A 21,918-nucleotide genomic window follows, 5' to 3' on the forward strand; every position below is an offset into this window, starting at 1 on the left:
TCATAATTCTTGGGTATGTTACAAATTCCGACAATCATTTTTCATAATTTATACCCACATTATCGCCTCCTCTTAATAAAATAATAACTTTGAAATATTGACTGTGATTATTACTTTATTACAAACACACTAATGCATGAAATCAATTTAATCATTTTTCATAATTCTTGGATATGTTACTTATTTCGACAATCATTTTTAATCATTTTAACCCACATTTTATCCCTTCCCTCTCTACTAAATAATAACTTTGATATATTGTCTAGGCTGATTAGTTCCTTACAAACACACCAATCAATTAATTAATATTTCATCATTTTTTCGTAATTCTTGGATATGTTACTAATTTCGACAATTTAAGCCCTCCTTATCTTCTTCCCCTTTACTTACATAATAACTTAGATATATTGTCTAGGCTGATTATTTTATTATAAACACACCAATCAATTAAATCACATTTCGTCATTTTTCGTAATTACTTGATATCTTACTAATTTCGGCAATAATTTTCTATAATTTAAACCATCTGCGTCGCCCTCTCTTATTAAAAAATCACTTTGATATATTTTCTGGGCTGATTATTTCATAAAAAACATAATTATCAATTATCTCACACTTCATCATTTTTCTTAATTCTTTGATATGTTACTCATTTCGAAAATTATGTTTAATATTTTTAAACCACATTATCAACCACCCACTACAAACATAATAGCTTTGATATATTATCTGGGATGATTATTCCATTTCAAACACACCAATCAATTAACTCACATTTTGTCATTTTCATAATTTTTGGATATATTACTAATGTCGACAATCATTTTTCATCATTTTAACCCACATCATCGGCCCACTTACTAAAACATTACCTTTGATATATTGTCTGGTCTGATTATTTCATTGCAAACACACTAATGCATTTAATAACATATTATCATTTTTCATAATTCTTGGATATGTTACTAATTTTGACAATTATTTTTCATAATTTAAACCATTCTTATCGTCCTCTGCCACTTATAATTACTTTTATATATATTACTTGGACTGATTATCTTATTATAAACACACAATCGATTAACTCACATTTAATCTTTGTTCATAATCCTGGATATGTTACTAATTTTGACAATAATTTTTATAATTAAAACCCCACATTATGCCTCTCCCTCCTACTTATATAATATATGTGATGTATTGTCTGGTCTTATTATATCATTAAAAGCACACCAATCAAGTAACTCATATTTCATCATTTTTCATAATTCTTGGATATGTTACTAATTTCGACAATAAATTTAATAACCTTAACCACTATGTCCCTCCCCTTTACTTAAATAATAACTTCAATATATTGCCTGGGCTGATTATTTAATTACAAACAAATCAATAAATTCTGGGTATTCTCATAGTATATATGTTTCACCTATCTTATCCAATCCCAGGTGACGCCGCATATTAAGCTAATATATATCATTCACCTATCTCATTCGATCCTAGGCGACGCTGGGTATTTTGCTAATATATGTATTCTGCCTATCTCATTCAATACTGGGCGAGGCTGTCTGATAGTATATATTTGCACATCTCTTTCAATCCCTGGACTTACTTCATGCCCGCCACCCCACTGTTGAAAATATACATTAAATGTAATGTTTTAATCGTAAACTGTTTCAGCCATTTCCAGGACTGACTTTATACCCCAACCCACTGCTAAAAATATACATGAAATGTCTAAATAGTAAACTGTTTCAGCCATTTACGGGACCGACTTTATATCCAAAACCCATTGCTAAAAATTTACATGAAATAATGTAATGTCTAAATAGTAAACTGTTTCAGCCATTTCCGGGACCGATTTTATATCCCCAACACATTGCTAAAATTATACATGAAATAATGTAATGTCTATATAGTAAACTGTTTCACTCATTTTCGGGACTGACTTTATATCCCCAACCCACAGTTAAAAATATACATGAAATAAAGTAATGTTTTAATTGTTAACTGTTTCACCCATTTCCGGGACTGACTTTATATCCCAAACCCACTGCTAAATATATACATGAAATAATGTAATGTCTAAATAATAAACTGTTTCAGCCATTTCCGGGACCACTTTATATGCCAAACCCACTGCTAAAAATATACATGAAATAATGTAATGTCTAAATAGTAAACTGTTTCAGTCATTTCGGGAACTTACTTATAATCCCCACCCCACTGTTGAAAATATACATGAAATAAAGTAATGTATAAATCGTAAACTTTTTCAGCAATTTCCGGGATCGACTTCTTATCTCCCATTCTACTGTTAAAAATATGCATAAAATAATAATGTCCAAAATGTAAATGGTTGCAGCCATTTCCGGAACCGACTGCATATTTCTCACCCCAGTTTTAAAATATACATTAAGTAAAATAATGTGTAATGCGTAAACGGTTTCACCCATTTTCAGGACTGATTTAATATCCCCCACCTCACTGTTAAAAACATACATGAAATAAAGTAATGTTTACATCGTAAATGGTTTGAGTAATTTCCGGGACTGACTTCATATCCCGTAACCTACTACATAATATATACTTGAAATAAAGTAATGTTTAAATCATAAACTGTTTCAGCAGATTTTCGAAAGTAATACATAAAAATATTAACACAGTTAGGGATTAGGTAACCATTGAATTTCCGAGTGTAGTATCACTTTCAGCATTCCAATGACTTAAATCCCCCCTTTTTGGTCTTGGTTAATGGAGGAAAAATCCTTCATTACTGATATAATTCTTATTTTTGTTATTGACCAGAGACCCCCTTTTGGGGAGCTGGTTTCCCCCTAAATTTTTAACCGACCTCATGTCCAATTCCACCTTTTTCGGGAGGCAAATAAACAAAAAAAAAATAATCAGGAGGGACATTTTACAGTGCATTTTATAATTAATCAGGAGTAACAATTCCAGGGCATTTTGTAATTAAATCAGAAATAACTTTTTCCAGTTACTTTTTTAATATTAAAACTTTGTTACATTAAACATAGTACCTATTCACAATGCCTCCCCACGGGACAGATTTAGACACCAGGGTCGTTTTTTTTTTAACGTGGAGAAAAAATCGTCTTAGTCGTAAAGGATTTCTCTTCTACTGAGAGAGAAGAAATTGAAATGTAGCACCTGAAGAACAGATACTACACTTTGATCTTAGCCAAAAGGCCAAGAAAGACAACTCATTTTTATTAGCTTTGCCTCAACAGCGACACCAATTTTTTTTCAATTTGAGGTGACAAGGTTTATTTGGAATATTCATTCCACTTTCCTTTTTTTAGGGATGCACAGGATGATAACGGACGGAGCGGTAAGCGTAATAATATAATGATTACTCTTATCATTATTATTATATTTTATTATTATTATTATTAATTTTCATCATCATCAACATCATCATCATCATCATCATCATCATTATTATTATTACTCACTAGGAGTTCTTACACAGGTTACCATTAGAGATTCTCACTAACCACAATCTGCCTGGGTGACAACAAATTTCCCCAGATATCCAGCATTCTCTACCTTCTTTGATAACCTTTGCAAATGAATTTGTGTTATCGCAAGAGTTGCTTGCCATTGATTTCTTGCTGGCAACGGAACTGGAATTTGGGTGATAACAAGCATCCTCAAGGTTCTAGTCCTCATTGCACTTATCCAGTGGAGGTCTGGTTAGTGTTTTCTCTCCTCGACCTTTCCATCCTCCTACTTAGTGTAGTGCCAGTTGATGCTGGCACTACAATTTTTTTGGAGGGGAGGGGGGGTAACTTAACATTATACAGTTTCAGTTTTTTTAGTTCTATGTGATGTTCCTGCTTTTGTTTGCTTTTTTTTTCTCCTTTATTTCTGTTGCAGTTTCCAGTTATCATTATTAGCACATGTCTCTGCATTCAAGGGTTTTCCTCAATATTTCAGCTGTTTTCATTATTGCTATCCATTATATCTTCTTAACCATTTCCCCCCTGATTCTAATTTCCCCCGTCCTTTTTGTCAAGGTTTTTCACGATTGTTCCTAGAGCTCCTACGATTATTGCTATTATCCTGACTTTACATGGTACAAAACCATCTTCGAAATCTAGCAAGCGATGACCTTTTCATCTCCTTACTTCCTTTGTCTCACGGAGGAGACGTTGCGAATCTCTCTCTGCTCTATTGATACTATTCTGCCTCAAGAGAAAACAGATACCCCCTATAAGAGTGCCTGCGTGCGTAACTGTGAATCAAGAGTTGCGCACTCTCCAACCTTACCTCTCATGAGTTGGCACTCCTTGATTCTAGTGCAAAGAGAAGTCTAGGACAACTGGAAACAATGCCGAAATAAGCAGAGAACACATACAGGATCTGGTATTCCCAAATAACCACCCATTTTAGTACTGACCAGGCTCAACGATCCTTAACTTTAATGATCTAATAGGCATCAGTGTGGCAGTGCGATTATGCTGTGTGTCAGGTATAGATGTAAGTTTTATGATTACAATTCCCTTAGTAGAAACACTGATAGGTAGTTATTATCTACATATTGTTGCATTATGTTGAATACCAGTTTCCTTTGAGAAGAGCAAATTCCACATAAACTGACTACAGAGAAATGCGAATATTTTTATATAAAGCAAGGAATGAGTTTTCTTTATATGAGATGCTTTTATAGTTATAATACCGGCATGTTACGCTTATAAATCCCAGAAAGCAATGGAGAATCACAATGCAAAGTGAATTATAGCTGTCAATACAAGTTACGCTGGGAAAACTTTCATCTTTCTTAATGTAAAATGCTAAACTTTTATGATTTACAGATATCAGACTGTTTTTTTTATGGAATCTATGTAATAAACTTGGATGCGCCTCAGTTAAGATTCCTCTGATAAAATAGCTGTTGATCTTAATATCAACCTAGCGAGTCAGTCACTGTTTAACATATTCTCTTATTAGGATTCAAATTTATTCACAGAAGGATTAATAGACATGTACAGGTTTTACACGTGCGTGCACACATACATTTATATAATAATAACGTAAGAGAAGATCAGATCAAATCAGTATGTTTTAATCAAGAATTGTGTGGGACTTCTTTTTACTAAACAAAACCAAGAAGAAAATATAAGTGCAAGGATTAAAATTAAATTCTGTAGATTAAAATATGCATAAAAATATATTTAGGCTAAGAATTTATTGTTTGAAACGAGGAATATATGAAAAAGAATTATATTTATTTCTTTAATCCATGGATTTTAAATAAGAGGAAATGAAATGCAATTAGTAGAAGAAAAAGGAGATAGAAGAAAGAAAGAAAAAAGGAAAGGAACAAAAAAAAAGGGGAACAGAAGAACTGAGAGGCGTATGAGATACAGGAGTCAGTATTGTTACATTACATTTCAGTAAGAAAGGAAGAGGAGTTGACACAATATGGCAAGTTTATAAACGTTTAAAGTTTATATGTCAACAAAAGCAAATGGGTTGATTTATCTCCCTTTTTTCTTCTTATTAAGTTTTGGCATCCCCACACCGCCATCTATTTTTAAGTATAAAATATCACTTGATATCACCCCTTCCCACTCCAAGTTAGCATTTTAATATTTTAATTTTTAATAAATAAATATATTTCGCTTTTTCATTTGAGTACAAGATGCTCTGAATAACAGACATAAACTTTATTTCTCTCGCCTGATGAGGAACAGTATGTTTTTTTATTATTAAACCAATTTGCTCTGAAACATTAGCATGTTTAATGTAGCGAGTATGTAATACTTGTCTATATAAGGAAAAATTATATATATATATATATATATATATATATATATATATATATATATATATATATATATATATATTAGTTGTACCCGGTCACGCATTGCTGTGGCTCAGTTTGTTAAAATGGACCACATTTCTCAAGAAAAATTGCATTTTGTATTGTTTATTTACTTTTATTATTTTTGCAATTTTTTTATCAATAAAAGTTTGGGATTTTTTTTTCCAAGAAAAGATTAATTTTTTACCATAAATTTTTAGGTGAAAGATTTTTTTTGTTTTTCAGGAAAACTTGCACTTTTTTAAAAGAAAGTTGACAGTAAATGTTTCTTTTTAAAAACAGAATTTTTATTATAAAAAGAAAAGATGAATGCTTTATATGAACACTGTAAATAGTTAGGTGAAAGTAGAGAAAACTTTGATTTTTTTCAAGAGAATGTACAAATTTTTTTGTCAACAGATGTTAAAAAATAAACAGAAAATATACTCCCATCATTAACTAATTATGCAAAGAAATAAATAAAATGTTGATTTAGTGTTTTAACATTTGAACAACGCTCAGCTAAATCCGGTGATTGCTGGTCGAACCCAATCCGTAATTTTAATCCGGGGTTGGGGGCGTCAAATTCTGCATGAGTACCATTCTTTTTAATTTCGTCTTTTGTTCAATTTTTTGAGTGGGCTATCAGCGATAGCAAACTAACAAATTTAACCAAAATGCAAAAGAATTCAACAATTAAATAATTTTTATAACTGCTCAACTTCTAATATAATTCCTAATAAATCAATCCCCCTCATAGGAAACACTTAAGGGAAGGACGAAACCAGATTATTGGTCCATTATTTTTTCAATATTTTAAGCAGATTTGACACTCAGCTACCAGATTTTTATGGGTCACTCGGTAACTTACGATAAAACTTGCAAAGTATGCGCTGTTTTATGGTTGTTGTAAAAATGGAACGAAAAATTAAATTTCGCTCCATTATTGCCAGTATGTTTGGGAAAGGTTCTATTTTTTTTTTTCAATATTTTAAACAGATTTGACACTCAGCTACCAGATTTTTTATGAGTCGCTCGGTAACTTACGATAAAACTTGCGAAGTATGCGTTGTATTAGGTTTATCAGAAGCGGGCATTATAAATGCGTGATAAGAATTTTAATAATTCAACTTACTATTTTTCGAAGCTTATAACTACTTGAAAAATGTAATTCAAACCCTATTTTTTTTTCGATTAAAGGAGCAAAGACCAAATTTTAAAAAAATAACAGGTTTAATAACAAATTGTGCAATATTTTTTTAAATCGGTTTTCTTTAAAAAAAGATTTAAAGAGAATCAACGAAATTTTACATACTTTGATTATAAAAATATATATAATTCCAAAAAATCACTTACCTATAAAAAAATACTATTCAATAAGGACTTCCATTCTTCACTGTTAAGAATTTATCGATATTTATATTTTGTATTGCATGTCCTTTTTAAATAAAATACTTTTTTAAGCAAGTATTAAAAAAAATGCGCGATCTGATGTTTTTCACAGTTAAAATAAAGGGAGACAAATATCTACTTTCTTTCACATTGAATCTTCGATGACTCTAAGCATCACAATTAATGTCTCTTTTTATTGCATGCTGTAAACCAAAGATTAGTATTTTGGGGCCACCGTAGGTGAAAACTGAACACATTCACTTAATAGTTTTTGCCATTTAAAAACAAACCCACTCTACCGTTTTTTTATTCTCTTAATGAAATACATGAGTTTTTAAATAATATATTTTATTTCTACTTTATCGAGTGAATTTTTTTAATATCTAAAAAACACATTGAATGAAATAGAAAAATTGTCGTCAGCATCCGATATTTACTTAACTATGTAAGCATCACATGAGCTTTCACTTAAAAACAAATCAACGTGGTTTTTTTTTTTTAAAAAGGGTTTTACACTTTGGACTTTACATGTAAATTTCCAAAAAACACTTCTTTTTTTGTTTTAAATTAGAATATCTTATTTAATGATCTTTTATCTTCAATTTGTGATATATAAAACTTTAGTGCGTAAATTAATTATTAACATTTTAATAGACACTTCAAAATGGAGGGGGGTGAATTTAAAAAAATAACGTTTGTCTAAAATATATTCAGTTTATTGGAAAGAGCATAAAATTTCACATTGACCCTGAAAATATCGTAAAAATTTAAATAATAGAAAAATTTTGATAGATTTTTAAAGTTTAAAAATTGAAAAAAAATTAACTTGTTAAATTCAATTCATTTCATTGCGTAAAAAACATAGCTACATGAACGCGCGCAGGCACTTTATAAACACTGTTTTTTTTTTAAATGAAAAATAATATTTCTATTATTTTTTAAACAGTCTTAATAGTTTATTTTGGAAGTATATTCCCTAAAGAAAATAAACACCCCACTTTTAAAAGAGAAATTGCGAGTTTTTTTTTTTTTTATATTTTATTCGCAGTTTTGTGTTAGGTGTGTCAAAAATTCCACAAAAATTCTGATACACCTAGCGCTGTTTTACGGTTGTTGTAAAAATGGAATGTAAATTAAATTTCGCCCCGTTATTGTCAGTATGTTTGAAAAAGGTTCTATTTTTTTCCCAAATTTAAAGCAGATTTGACACTCAGCTACCAGATTTTTATGGATCGCTTGTTAACTTATGATAAAACTTGCGAAGTATGCGCTCTATTACGGTTGTTGTAAAAATGGAACGAAAAATTAAATTTCGCGCCGTTTTAATCTTTTTTTTTAATTGTGCCCCCCAAACGAATATAATCCAACGAATAACAGTCAACAATTGTACTTTATATATATAAAATACGAAATATATATATAAAAAAAATTATTAACGAAAAGGAAATAATTCCATTGTTAAACAAAGAAAGTTAGTTTGATATATAAAAGTTTCTTTTAGTGATGTCACGTGATGGTAGTCAGTGATAAATATATGTCCCTAAATAAAAAAAATTCCCAACAGTACAAAGAAAACCACCTATTTATTAAAGAAAAATTAAGTATAATGTTATAATTAAAAAGGGATATATAAAAACACGCATGGGTACAGTAAACATATAATACCAAAATGTTGAAGCAATCGTTTCAGTGGTTATTTAGACTACTAATGACGAACCAACCAAGAATTACATTTTTATATAGATAGTCATCCACATACGGTACTGTTTCGCTTGCACAGCTCATCAGTGCGGCTTGACAAGCAACTACCTCAAGCCACGATCGAAACCCAACTGCCCAAACAATAGTCGGAGCTTCTAACCGTTGCGCTATTTGGCTGCTGCTATGCGGGCAGTGAATTAACAATGTTTTGACATTGTCCAAATACCTCAATTTGCTTAATAAGCTCAATTTGTTTACACAAAGAGCATCACTTAATATGCTAATGGTAATTAGCATACTGCTTCCCAATATGTTCAACCCAAGATAGGGAGCATTAGCAGGGAAACCCGACATTTTGAATGTTTCACCCTCCCATATTTATTGTCATCAAAATCAGTAAACTCGCCCATTTTTCAATCAAGTCAATTAATTACCTACTCTAGTAGGGGACCCACCGTGGTGCACCGGGAGAAAGCTTCACATACCTCCCGATAGTTACTTAGTCCGCAATATATCGTATTCTATATTACACTGCAGAAAATCTACTGTTGATTTTATAAAATTATCTGTAAATAATGGCTTCACTTAAAGTTTAAACATAAAATTATTTTATATAATGGCTTGAATTAAAGTTTAAAATACCAAATTCAAGTATCATGGTTCAATTGTGCTGTAAACAGAAACATTCTGTCATATCAAAGAACCTACTGTTGTTTTTATATACTGGGCCTTTCTATTTGTGCGGTGATAATGGCTTGCATTAAAGTTTAAAATGCAAAAGTCAAGTATCATGGTTGAACTGTGATCTAAACAGAAACATTCATTTCGAACACACCCTGTCATATCAAAGAATCTACTGTTGATTTTATATATCGGGCTTTTCAGCTTGTGTGGTAATAAAACTTCTCAAATGCACTTGTTGTGTTAAGCTGAAATAGGGCCTTAACTCTAATCAAAATTGTCTGTTCCTGCTTTCATTAGATTTTTTTGATTATCAATTATCAACATTTATCTAAAAACGCTACGGGATACATAAAGTATATTTGTGTGAAATTTCATAAAAATCGTCCCAGCTATTTTCGAGTCGCAACTCATAAGAGCCATGACAGCCAACAAACTGGAAGTTCAAGACTTGAGTTTCGCCCTCATTTGGGTTCATCAGTGAGACATGTCCGAACTCAAGATTCAAAACCTGAGCCTCTTGCATGCGAGGCAAGTACTCTGTCACATGAGACAGTGGAAGCCAGATGCTTTCATTTTGGACAATGCCACCAGAGCCTGGCAGCAGCGAGCCGAATCCACTGGCTGTCATCTTAGAACTTGTGGTCTCTGGCGATTAGTGTTTTTTAGGGCAGTTTCTTGCTTTTACAACTGTCACTCTCTGTGCATAATGGGCAGTATCCCATCTTTATGAGACCTTTAAGCATTGTACATTTTTAGCCATGTTCTTAATACGTTAAAAACATATTTTTTTACACACAAAACTTTTCACTATTTTAAGTAATTTAAACGTAATTTTAACCGAAGCCTATGAAGCATCCAGATTTTAAACGAAGCAGTAATCAAAAACTGCCTAAGGACAAATGTAGAAAATCAGACATAAAGTACTGGCAAAAAAAAAAAAAAAAAAAAAAACAACAGATGGACGAAAACGACTAAGGAACTTTCTTACAGAAATTCGCCCAAGATATTAGAATGACCATAGAAAAATGGAGAAATTACAAAAAAAAAAGACATTGTTGAACAGCATATATATATATATATATAAACTAGCAAATTCTAGCATTGCTACAAATATAATTTGCTGATTTCTTTATGTCCTCTGATGAGAAGAATATTAAAAATAGCATTCTTTCAAACTCTGCGGAATAAGGACTTTGTAAATTGTTTTTTTTGAGTATACAGTCGAACAATACATTTTGATTGTAAAGTTCAACTTACAGTTTTAATTTTCATTCTTTTATATATATATATATATATATATATATATATATATATATATATACTAGCATGGGCACCCGGCGTTGCCCAGGTGTTTAGAGGTGTGTGTTGAGCAAAAAACAAAGTGGTAGTAGGAAGGCAGGCTCGAGCCTGTACCGAGAAGGAGGAAAATAATGGGAAAAAACATGACGTCTTTGGTGTTACGACCACCGCCAAACCGGAAGTGACGTAGGTTTTAATTAAGGCTAGACAATCGAAAAGAGGGGATGACTTTCGACAATATCGGTGAAAAAAGCAACCCCTCCCTGTTGAAAAGTGCTTAGTTGAGGATGAAGAAATTAATGTTTTTAGCCAATATTTCGATATTTGTCGTCTGAATGGTCGAGCTTCAAAACGATACTGATCTTGTGAAATCCGTCGCCTCTGTCGAAAGTTTTAGGCAGACATGCAAACATACATATATTTATCTATTGGTAGCTCTAATTTTCGATCCAAACCGATTATAAAGCTTGCCCTATCTCTGAATACCCTTTATGTAAAATTTCAAATGTTTAGACCAGAAATTGTCTGAGTAATTTGGTAGAGACCGCAGAGATTAATTTTTTTTAAAGCTTTGACCCCTATTATGACTCCTTAACGTTTATTGTTTTGGGCTCAAATCAAGTTATTAAGTTAGATTCATGTCCAAGGAACCTATATCTAAAATTTAAAGTGTTTATATCCAAAATTGTCGGAGGAGTTTGGTAGAGTTCTCAAAGATCAAATCGTTGAACTTTGACCTCTTAACAGCCACATTACTGGCCGAAAAGGGATTACAAAGAGTTTTCCCAAATCTCCATACCCTGTATATCAAATTTCGCGTCTGTAGACTGAAAATTGACAGACTTATTTTGTAGGGAAATGAACATAGACAGACACACAGACAGACAGACAGTTTCACTTTTATATATATATATATATATATATATATATATATATATATATATATATATATATATATATATATATTAAGTAATGTGATTTATAATTTAAAAATTAAAAAAAAAATTTTTTAATTTAAAAATCAAATTTTAATTAAATTAAAAATCAGTTTCATAAGAAGGAACAACAACAAAGTCAATTATCTGTACGATCGTTTCGGAAATCCGTGCTTTTTATTTGTGGTATACATGAAGTCACGTAGAACAATTATACATAGTTTTTTGGTAAGCACGATCTCCTCATCAGCAAATTTAGGAGGATTTCTATTGAATTTAAAAGACACCAAAAATAAACCTAGCATTAAAAGTAATGCAAATGAATCTGAAAAATTGAAATAAAAGGTTTGGATTTAAAATTTATAAGAAAATTAGTATAGGTTAGAGATAGAAATGAGTAGAAAAAATATATATTTTTTGAATTTACATAATAAACTTGATTTAAAAATATAGAGAGATAGTTACCTTTTAGTTTTTCTTTTTTTGAAATCAGGAACTGTGTTTAAAGTAGTCATTTAGATGTTTGCTATAGCTTTTTATTTTATTGAATGATGAATTTTAAAAGGGCGACGCTCGTGCAGTAAATTGTTTCCGTTAGCGTATTTTGATTTAAAGACGCTACAGTTAATATATATAGAGAGAATATTTATTTTGCAAGTTTTTAAGGGGAGATAATTGTCATGTGTTATTGGCTTTATTTATTATTTGATTTACGGGTCTAAGGGCGGTAATTGGTCTAACTTAATTTATTAAAAAAAAAAAAATTGTAATCTATTTTTACTAATGAGTAATTTTTAATGATTTAAGGTGGTTTATATTTATTAAATTTAAACCAACGTTTATGATTACATGTTAGAAGCTCGTGTCTTGAATTTACTAGTTTGGTTGTGTTTTTTATATCTTCATATTTTAAAATTTTTAGGGTTTCTTTTGTACATAGTGTACAAAATTTATCTCCTGGTTTATATGATTTGCAAGTCTCAATTATTTGCCATTTTAAGTTGAAAGAAATATTGCTATTTTTTAGTTGCCAAATATAGTTGGATAGAGTAGTTTGGTTTGATAGAGAGTTATTTTTAAAAGAATGTTTGTGCGTTGAAATTCTATGTTTTATTGGGCCAGATGTGGAACCAATATATATTACCTCTTGATTATTATGATTATTTTCCGTTAGGTCTATTGTTGGATTATAATGTGGTGGGTTGATTAGTAATTGATCGGTAGATTGATTTAAGTTGGTGTTATTATTTAATCTGGTAGTTGAGTTATGGCTGTTGATAGGTTCTTGTATATTTGGAGTTTTTGATACTGTGCAGCTATAGATAACATTTTTAATTTTACATGAGCCTTGTAGGGGACATTTATTTTTTCTTCTACAGTTACAGTCCGATGTATTTTGTATAGTTGTATTTTGTAGTTTATTAATTTTCTTATTATTAGAGCTAATTATTTTCTGATGAAGGTTAGGCATAGTAGAGTAAGAGACTTTAATTGTGTTCTTATTGAAAATCTTATTATATCTATGGGGGGCTTTAAAGTTCTTATCTAATATTTTAAAAAATTCTCTAGCTATGTTTGTTTCTAGGTTTTTGGAATACGGGGGGTTGAACCATAGGATCTCCTTGTGTCTATTCTTACGTTTGCGGGTTTTAGTTTGCTGTTTATTTGTATTATTATCTAATATTTGTAGTTTGGTTTTATCTTTTTTTGTCTCTTGGTTATTTTTCTTAACTCGTATACGGGAAGACATTGCCATATTATATGTTATTACGCTCTTAATAGGTTTATTTTTAATGCAGGTTATGTTTCTATCATTTTCATTTATGAATTTAATTTGTGAATTATATCCAGAGTTTTTAAGGGCTTCATTATAGTATTTTTCATTTTTGGTAAATATTGATTTAGTAGAAGACAGTCTAGAAATTCTTAGAGCGATATTGGGAACTATTGATTTTAATATTGATTTAGGGTGGTTTGATTGATTGTGGACATATAGAAGTGATTGGTTAGGTTTATGGTATGGTTCAAAGGTAGAATTTTCAAGATTTTAGGTTATGTCTAAGAAATTAACAATTTTTTTATTAGGGTCGATTTTTATACTAAGTCCATAATTTTTAAATAATTTATGTAGAGCTTTAATTGCTTTTTCATAATTTTTATTAGTAGAATTCGTTATGAGAAGTGCATCATCTCTATATAGCCCTCCTTCAAGTTTGAATTGTTTATGGAGTATACAATGTATTTCATTTAAAAGGAAAAGGCCAACTAGATCAGTGACCTGAGTCGAGTCCGTCGATCCCATTAAAATGTTGAAGTGGTTAGGGGTATTTTTCCTGGTCCAATATTTATTATCAAATGTTATTAAAGACTGTCTAGCTATAAGTATTAGTTTAGTTTCGTCTTGAGTTATATTAGTTAATTTTCGTGCCATTAATAGAGATTTATTAAGTAGGATAGGTGATATAGATTGGTAATATGATTCAATGTCAAAAGAAAGAAATTTAATATTATTTTTATTTTGAATATTAGAAAACCAGTCGATTACTTGGTTGGAAGATTGCCATAGTGGGTATTTTATTATGGATTTAATTTTGGGGATAATTCTATCTAATATGTTTTTGCTAACCAGTCCTATATCTGATTTCGAGGGGCAAATGAGTCTAATAGTAGGGTTAATATTGAAGCTGTGTTTGTGGTCTTTTAAAGTAAATCTCGGGGTACCTGGTACCGTTATTTCTGTGTATTTATCTATTTTAAGTTTAGTTAAAATGTTTTTTGCATCATTATTTATTTTATTTAGTGCTGATTTATTAGTAGTTTTATAATTTTTATTAAGTTCTTTATATATTAGATTTTTATATTGTATATAGTCCATTGTGTAGAAATTTCCAGTTTTATCTGCCGGTACTATGAGTTTATTTTAGTGGCTTATAGAAATAGATTTTGAAAATTTATTTATTTTTTTAAGTGTTGGAGTGATATATTTTTTATTTTTCTTAAATTTAATATTTTTAGTCAGGTTGATTAAGTAATTTTCAAAATTTTCAGTGTCTATGTTTCTCTTAAACTACTCTATCCAACTATATTTGGCAACTAAAAAATAGCAATATTTCTTTCAACTTAAAATGGCAAATAATTGAGACTTGCAAATCATATAAACCAGGAGATAAATTTTGTACACTATGTACAAAAGAAACCCTAAACATTTTAAAATATGAAGATATAAAAAGCACAACCAACTAGTAAATTCAAGACACGAGCTTCTAACATGTAATCATAAACGTTGGTTTAAATTTAATAAATATAAACCACCTTAAATCATTAAAAATTACTCATTAGTAAAAATAGATTACAATTTTTTTTTTTTTTTTTTGAATAAATTAAGTTAGACCAATTACCGCCCTTAGACCCGTAAATCAAATAATAAATAAAGCCAATAACACATGACAATTATCTCCCCTTAAAAACTTGCAAAATAAATATTTTCTCTATATATATTAACTGTAGCGTCTTTAAATCAAAATACGCTAACGGAAACAATTTACTGCACGAGCGTCGCCCTTTTAAAATTCATCATTCAATAAAATAAAAAGCTATAGCAAACATCTAAATGACTACTTTAAACACAGTTCCTGATTTCAAAAAAAGAAAAACTAAAAGGTAACTATCTCTCTATATTTTTAAATCAAATTTATTATGTAAATTCAAAAAATATATATTTTTTCTACTCATTTCTATCTCTAACCTATACTAATTTTCTTATAAATTTTAAATCCAAACCTTTTATTTCAATTTTTCAGATTCATCTGCATTACTTTTAATGCTAGGTTTATTTTTGGTGTCTTTTAAATTCAATAGAAATCCTCCTAAATTTGCTGATGAGGAGACCGTGCTTACCAAAAAAACTATGTATAATTGTTCTACGTGACTTCATGTATACCACGAATAAAAAGCACGGATTTCCGAAACGATCGTACAGATAATTGACTTTGTTGTTGTTCCTTCTTATGAAACTAATTTTTAATTTAATTAAAATTTGATTTTTAAATTTAAAAAATTTTTTTTTAATTTTTAAATTATAAATCACATTACTTAATATTGAATTAGCTCTAGGACATTTAACTATCGAGCTTATTATATATCTAAATTACAACGAGCATTTCCTGTATTTTAATTAAACTAGTAATTTCACTATTACATTAAAATACACTTAGCTCTTTAGACTATTATTCTAATCTCCTTTAAATTATATATATATATATATATATATATATATATATATATATATATATATAGAGAGAGAGAGAGAGAGAGAGAGAGAGAGAGGGAGAAAGAGAGAGTGAGAGAGAGTGAGAAAGAGAGATGGAGAAAGAGACACCAAATAAATAACTGCATCGTCAAAAGTTTTATTATTATTACTAGCTGTACCCGGCCACGCGTTGCTGTGGTTCAGTTTGTTAAAATGGAACACATTCCTCAAGAAAAATTGCATTTTGTTCGTTTATTTACTTTTATTATTTTTTGCAATTTTTTTAATCAATAAAAGTTGTTATTTTTTCTCCCAAAAAAGATTAATTTTTTACCATAAATTGTTAGGTGAAAGTTGTTTTTTCAGGAAAACTTGCACTTTTTTTAAAGAAATTTGTCAGTAAACGTTTCTCTTTGAAAACGGAAGTTTTATTATAAAAAGAACAGCTGAATGCTTTACATGAACACTGTAAATAGTTATGTGAAAATAGAGAAAATTTTTATTCTTTTTTTCAAGAGAATGTACAAATTATTTTTTTAACAGATGTTCAGAAAATAAACAGAAAAATACTTCCATCATTAATTATGCAAAAAAATAAATAAAATGTTGATTTAGTGTTTCAACATAATGCTTATAAATTACGATAAAACTTGCTGAGTATGTGCTGTTTTACGGTTGTTGTAAAAATGGAACGGAAACTTAAATTTCGCTTCGTTTTAATCTTTCTTAATTTTTTAATTGTGCCCCTCCTCAAACGAATATAATCAAAACAGTAACATTCAACAATTGTACTTTATGATTATAAAACACAAAATATTTATTAAAAAAACACAAAAAAAAAACAGTTAATAACGAAAGGGAAATAATTCCATTTTTAAACGAAAAAGTCAGTTTGGTATATCTTTTTGTTATTTTTTACATAAGTCCAGCTTACCATTCACATTGGAAATGTCAACATTTATAGATTGCAGGGTACGTTTACAACGAATAAACACTCCAATCTAGTAGGTGTATAAGAATTTTTGACACCCTTATCATGAAACTGTGAATAAAATATAAAAATCTCGTCATTTCTCTTTTAAAAGTGGGTTGTTTATTTTCTTTATGGATTATACTTCCAAAATAAACTAATAAAGTTGTTTTAAAAGTAATAGAAATATTTTTTTATTCTTTAAAAAACTAATGAATTTTACGAACTCAATATTTTTCAATTTTTAAGCTTTAAAAATCTATCAAAATTTTTCTATTGATTCTATTTTTACGATATTTTCAGGGTCAATGTGAAATTTTATGCTCTTTCCAATAAACCGAATATAATATTTTAGACAAACGTTTTTTTTAATTCACGCTCCTCCACCCCATTTTCAAGTGTCTATTAAAAAGTAAATAATTAATTTACTCACCAAAGTTTTATATATCACAAATTGAATAATAATAATAATGGTCAATAAGTAATATATTCAAATTTAAAACAAAAAAATAGTGTTTTTTAGAAATTTACCTATAAGTCAAATTTCGAGTGTGTAGACTGAAAATTGACAGACTTATTTTGTAGGGAAATGAACACAGACAGACACACAGACAGACAGACACTTTCACTTTTATATATATATATATATATACAGAGAGAGAGAGAGAGAGAGAGAGAGAGAGAGAGAGAGAGAAAAAGAGTGATGGAGAAAGAGACACCAAATAAATAACTGTATCGTCAAAAGTTTTATTATTATTATTATTATTATTATTATTATTATTATTATTATTATTATTATTATTATTATTATTATTATTAATGTTATTATTCTTATTATTACTATTATTATTATTATTATTATTATTATTATAAAAATTAAAAAAAAAAAACCCAGAATATTGAGTTTTTTTTTTTTTAGTGTACAACATCTGCTGTCTTCATTAGACTCTGTTCTTTTCCTGGGAATTTAATTTTCACGTCTTCAATACATATATATATTGCCAAATTCTATTCAACATATATTTGACTTATATAGAAATTGTAAAAACTTCATGCATGCTTTTAATGTATCATTATATCAAAGAATGCCAAACGATGAAAGTTTTCCAGAATTGTTCTACATTTGCTGTCATAATTTCTTTACGTTGTCAATTTTGTTGTTTCGTTTTTTGTTTTTTGTTTTGTCTTTTGGGATTTGTAAATGCCAACACTATTAGACCAATTGGAATCACAAAGCAATTCTGTCTGCAGTGGAACACTATTGTGTGGACGAGGAAGATACTAACAATGACATAAAAGTCGTTCATTCAAATTCTGCAACAGACCCAAATCAAGACAACAGACTTAGTACATATAAAGGGCTCAACATCATTTCATCTAAAGCTTTATTACAATAATAAATAATGATGCACTTTATTGCAATTGTATTTTCCATTCATTACTCCAAATTTATTTTTTAAAACTCTTTTTCACCACAAACAAGGCATATTGCTACTTTGATGTAAGGATGCTACTATTGGGAATTATGTCTAGTAAGATATTGTGGAAAGATGACCAGCGAGATGTTTGTTCACATTACATTTAAACTTCTGCAGATTGGTACAATTAAGAAAACAGGAAACAGGGAGGAAATTCCAAAGTTTAACAGTCTGATAAATGAAACAATTAGAGTAAAAAGGCTTTCTGGCGTCTAACGACTCAATATTGAAGGTGTGCGATTTTGCTACTTTTCAGGTTAGTCCAGAGATGCAATATTGCGATGACGGGATAGAGGTTGGAGTTTGATCAATAGTGCAGGAATTGATGTATTCATGGTAGAAAGGACGGAGGATTGTCCGAAATAATAAAATTATAGTAGCAGTAACATTTATTATTTAATTTTGAAATTAGTCAGGTTTAGCTAAGAAACACATTTTAAATTAGAACAAAATGCTGATTTGACTTTTATTTATTTTCTTCATTCAGCACACAACTTGGCATTTTTGTGGGTTTTTTTTTCTTATTTATATAATTACATAATAATAATAATAATAATAATAATAATAATAATAATAAATACTCGAAATTACATTGGCTATAAAATATGTGTATATTAAGTAAATTGATATATCAGCTAAGTGACAACCTTCTTTCTCTACAATAAAGTAAGAAGTTTTGTTCATGGAATTTTTTTTTTAGATTTAACATAGAGAGTTGGAGAAATTGTTTACAGTAGTTGTAACTAGACGAGTGTTTGTTGTACATGTTTTGCAGGTTGGGGGACCATAGATTGAAGCTCAGTCGTGCATAAATATCGTTCATTTCTCAAATGGGACAAAGCTGAAGAGGTTTCAGCTCAGGAAATGATGTAAAATTTCTATGAGGCAATCATCTGTAACAACTAAGTATAAAGCATGGTTATAATTGAAAAAAAAATTAGTTTGTGAATTCAAAAAACTATTCTAACATTTACATAAATAAAGTATTAGATACAGCTATAGTTTACCACATGTAAATGATAAATATTTGATATTCATTTTATATTTAACATATTAAACGTTCGCAATAGACACTCGTCTTGCTAAAACCACTATCGACAATTTTCTTTACTCTCTATGCCTAAAACTAAACGAAAATTCCATGAAGAAATAGTATTTCCTAGAAGTTCCAAGATGACTACAAGGTGGTCGTTTTCAAGTCCAATATAAACAAGTTCTTGTTGAGCCATCCTCTTAAATAATGAACTCCTAACCAATTTCCACCATTACCGATCATCACTGAGATATCTAACCCTTATCTTCTAGTGACTTCTGGCCTTAATAGATATAAGTGGTGACTCCTTAGTAAAAAAAAAAGTTATACAAGTGTTGAGAATACTTTATTCCCTTAGTAGATGGCAACCACTGTCTGTATCTTACTCATATCGATGATACAACTGCCCTTGTCAAAAATAAGTACAAAAATAAACAGTTGTTTAATATAACATTCAACATTTATTTACTGTTTTTTCGTATTTTATTTGTAACAACAATTAAAAATTAAAGCAGAGCAGAAACGAAGGAAATGTAAAATTACATAGTCTCAAATGTGATTATCTGTCACTAGGAGAAAATACGAAATAAATTGGTTCAATCATTAAAGCAACCCTGAAGACAAAACTATTTAAGGTTACTAAACAAAGCGCTTGTCAGATGAAGGTTGTAGTAGTAAGAGACGGAGTGCTTATTTTAATTCAAGACTACATGAAGTTATGAGAGTATGAAATCATACAACGATAGTGCCATTTCGTGTTGAAAGCAAATATCACAATAAGTTGTAACTCTGGTCTTAACACATGAATATCATGTCATTTTATTTATTTATTTTTTTTTATTACATGTTCACCCCAAATTGCCACTTTTGTGTAGGGGCTACTATCAGGGGCACCAACTACTGGGGCACTATGTTGGGATTTGGGCAGCAAGATGTCGGTTCACGTTACACTTGAACTTCTGCATATCAGTACAGTTGGGGAAGCAGGGACCTGGAATGGAATTCCAGAGTCTAGCGGTTCTGGGGAAGAAACTACTGGAGTAGAAAGATCTTTTACATCTAGGGATCTCTACTGCGTGGAGGTGGGATTTAGCTGCCTGTTGGGTTTGTCGAGGGTGTCTACGTTGTGGGGGCACAAGTGTCTGCAGTTCGTCAGAGCATTTACCATTAAAATACTTGTAGAACAAGCAGAGGGATGCAACGTTTCATCGATGGGACAGAGGCTGAAGCTTAGATGCCAGTTCAGGGCCTATCAGATTGGCGACTCTCTTTTGAACCTTGCCTAGGAGCGAGAGACTAGCAGCAGATGCACCATCCCAAATGTGACAGCAATACTCCATACATGGGCGAATGGTGGCCTTATAGCGGTACAGGATACTTTCAGGTGTCAGTAGTTTTCTAGCACGGAAGAGAGAGCCTACCTTCTTTGCAGCGGCCCTGGCAATGTTTTCAATGTAATTGTTCCAACTCATGTTTCCTGTGAACGTTAGGCCAAGCAGTTTGAAAGATGTACTCTCAGATAGGGAGTCACTGGCCATTGCTATTGTTGGCAGAGAAGGTTTCTTGTAATTATTGAAGGAAACCATTTTAATCTTGGCAGCATTGAATGTGACCATCTATTTTTGTCCCCATTCCACTACAGATTGGAGGTCATCCTCTAGTGTTTTTGCCATTTCTTTAGTTATGTGTTCATTTGTTTTCCTGTCATGCCTGTTATAGATTTAATTATGTTAAGTATTCTATCAGTGATACCGTATGATTTAATTTTCCTGAGGAGACCCTCATGCCATAACCTGTCAAAAGCCTTAGATATATCTAGAGCTACTGCTCTGCCCTCCTCCGCTTTGTCCAGTGAATTGTATATACGTTCAGAGATTACAGTGAGGGTGTCCGCTGTGGAACGGGCTTGTCTAAATCCATATTGTTTGTCTGTCAGAAGTTTAGCATCTGTAAGGTGACGGACTAGAGCATGGTTAATTATGGTCTCAAATATTTTGGCGAAAAGTGGGAGGAGGCTAATGGGGCGATAATTTGATGGGTCAGTTCTTTCGCCAGAATTCTTGAATGCTGGTACCACAGAAGCAGTTTTTCAACAGCCCAGAAAGCATGATTCGTTAAGGCATTTGTTGTAGAGTTTGGAGAGAACTGGAGCTATTTCGGCTGAGCACTTTTTTGATAGCACAGCCATGATGAGATCAGGTCCACATGCTTTTGAAGTGTCAAGGTTTTTTATGATAGTATCCACCTGAGCAGGGGTGATTTTTAGATCGTCTAGCATGGCGTCAGTCCGCAAAGGAAAGTCAGGCAGGGGGTGGTTGGAAGGGTCCAGTGTGGAGTTTGAGGCAAA

The 21,918-nt window shown here is 30.6% G+C and overlaps 1 long non-coding RNA gene and 1 pseudogene across 1 annotated transcript in view; one reads left to right on the top strand and one right to left on the bottom strand.

Moving 5' to 3' along the window:
• The window catches only part of LOC145242022 (uncharacterized), a 772,700-nt gene that overhangs the window by 543,405 nt on the left and 207,377 nt on the right, over positions 1–21,918 (top strand). The gene's annotated exons all lie outside the window — the stretch shown is intronic.
• LOC145243204 (U2 spliceosomal RNA) lies at positions 3,079–3,223 on the bottom strand (annotated as a pseudogene).

This window comes from Euprymna scolopes, chromosome 21 (genome assembly GCF_053919585.1).
Source record: "Euprymna scolopes isolate OS-2025 chromosome 21, ASM5391958v1, whole genome shotgun sequence".
NCBI classification, from domain to species: domain Eukaryota; kingdom Metazoa; phylum Mollusca; class Cephalopoda; order Sepiida; family Sepiolidae; genus Euprymna; species Euprymna scolopes.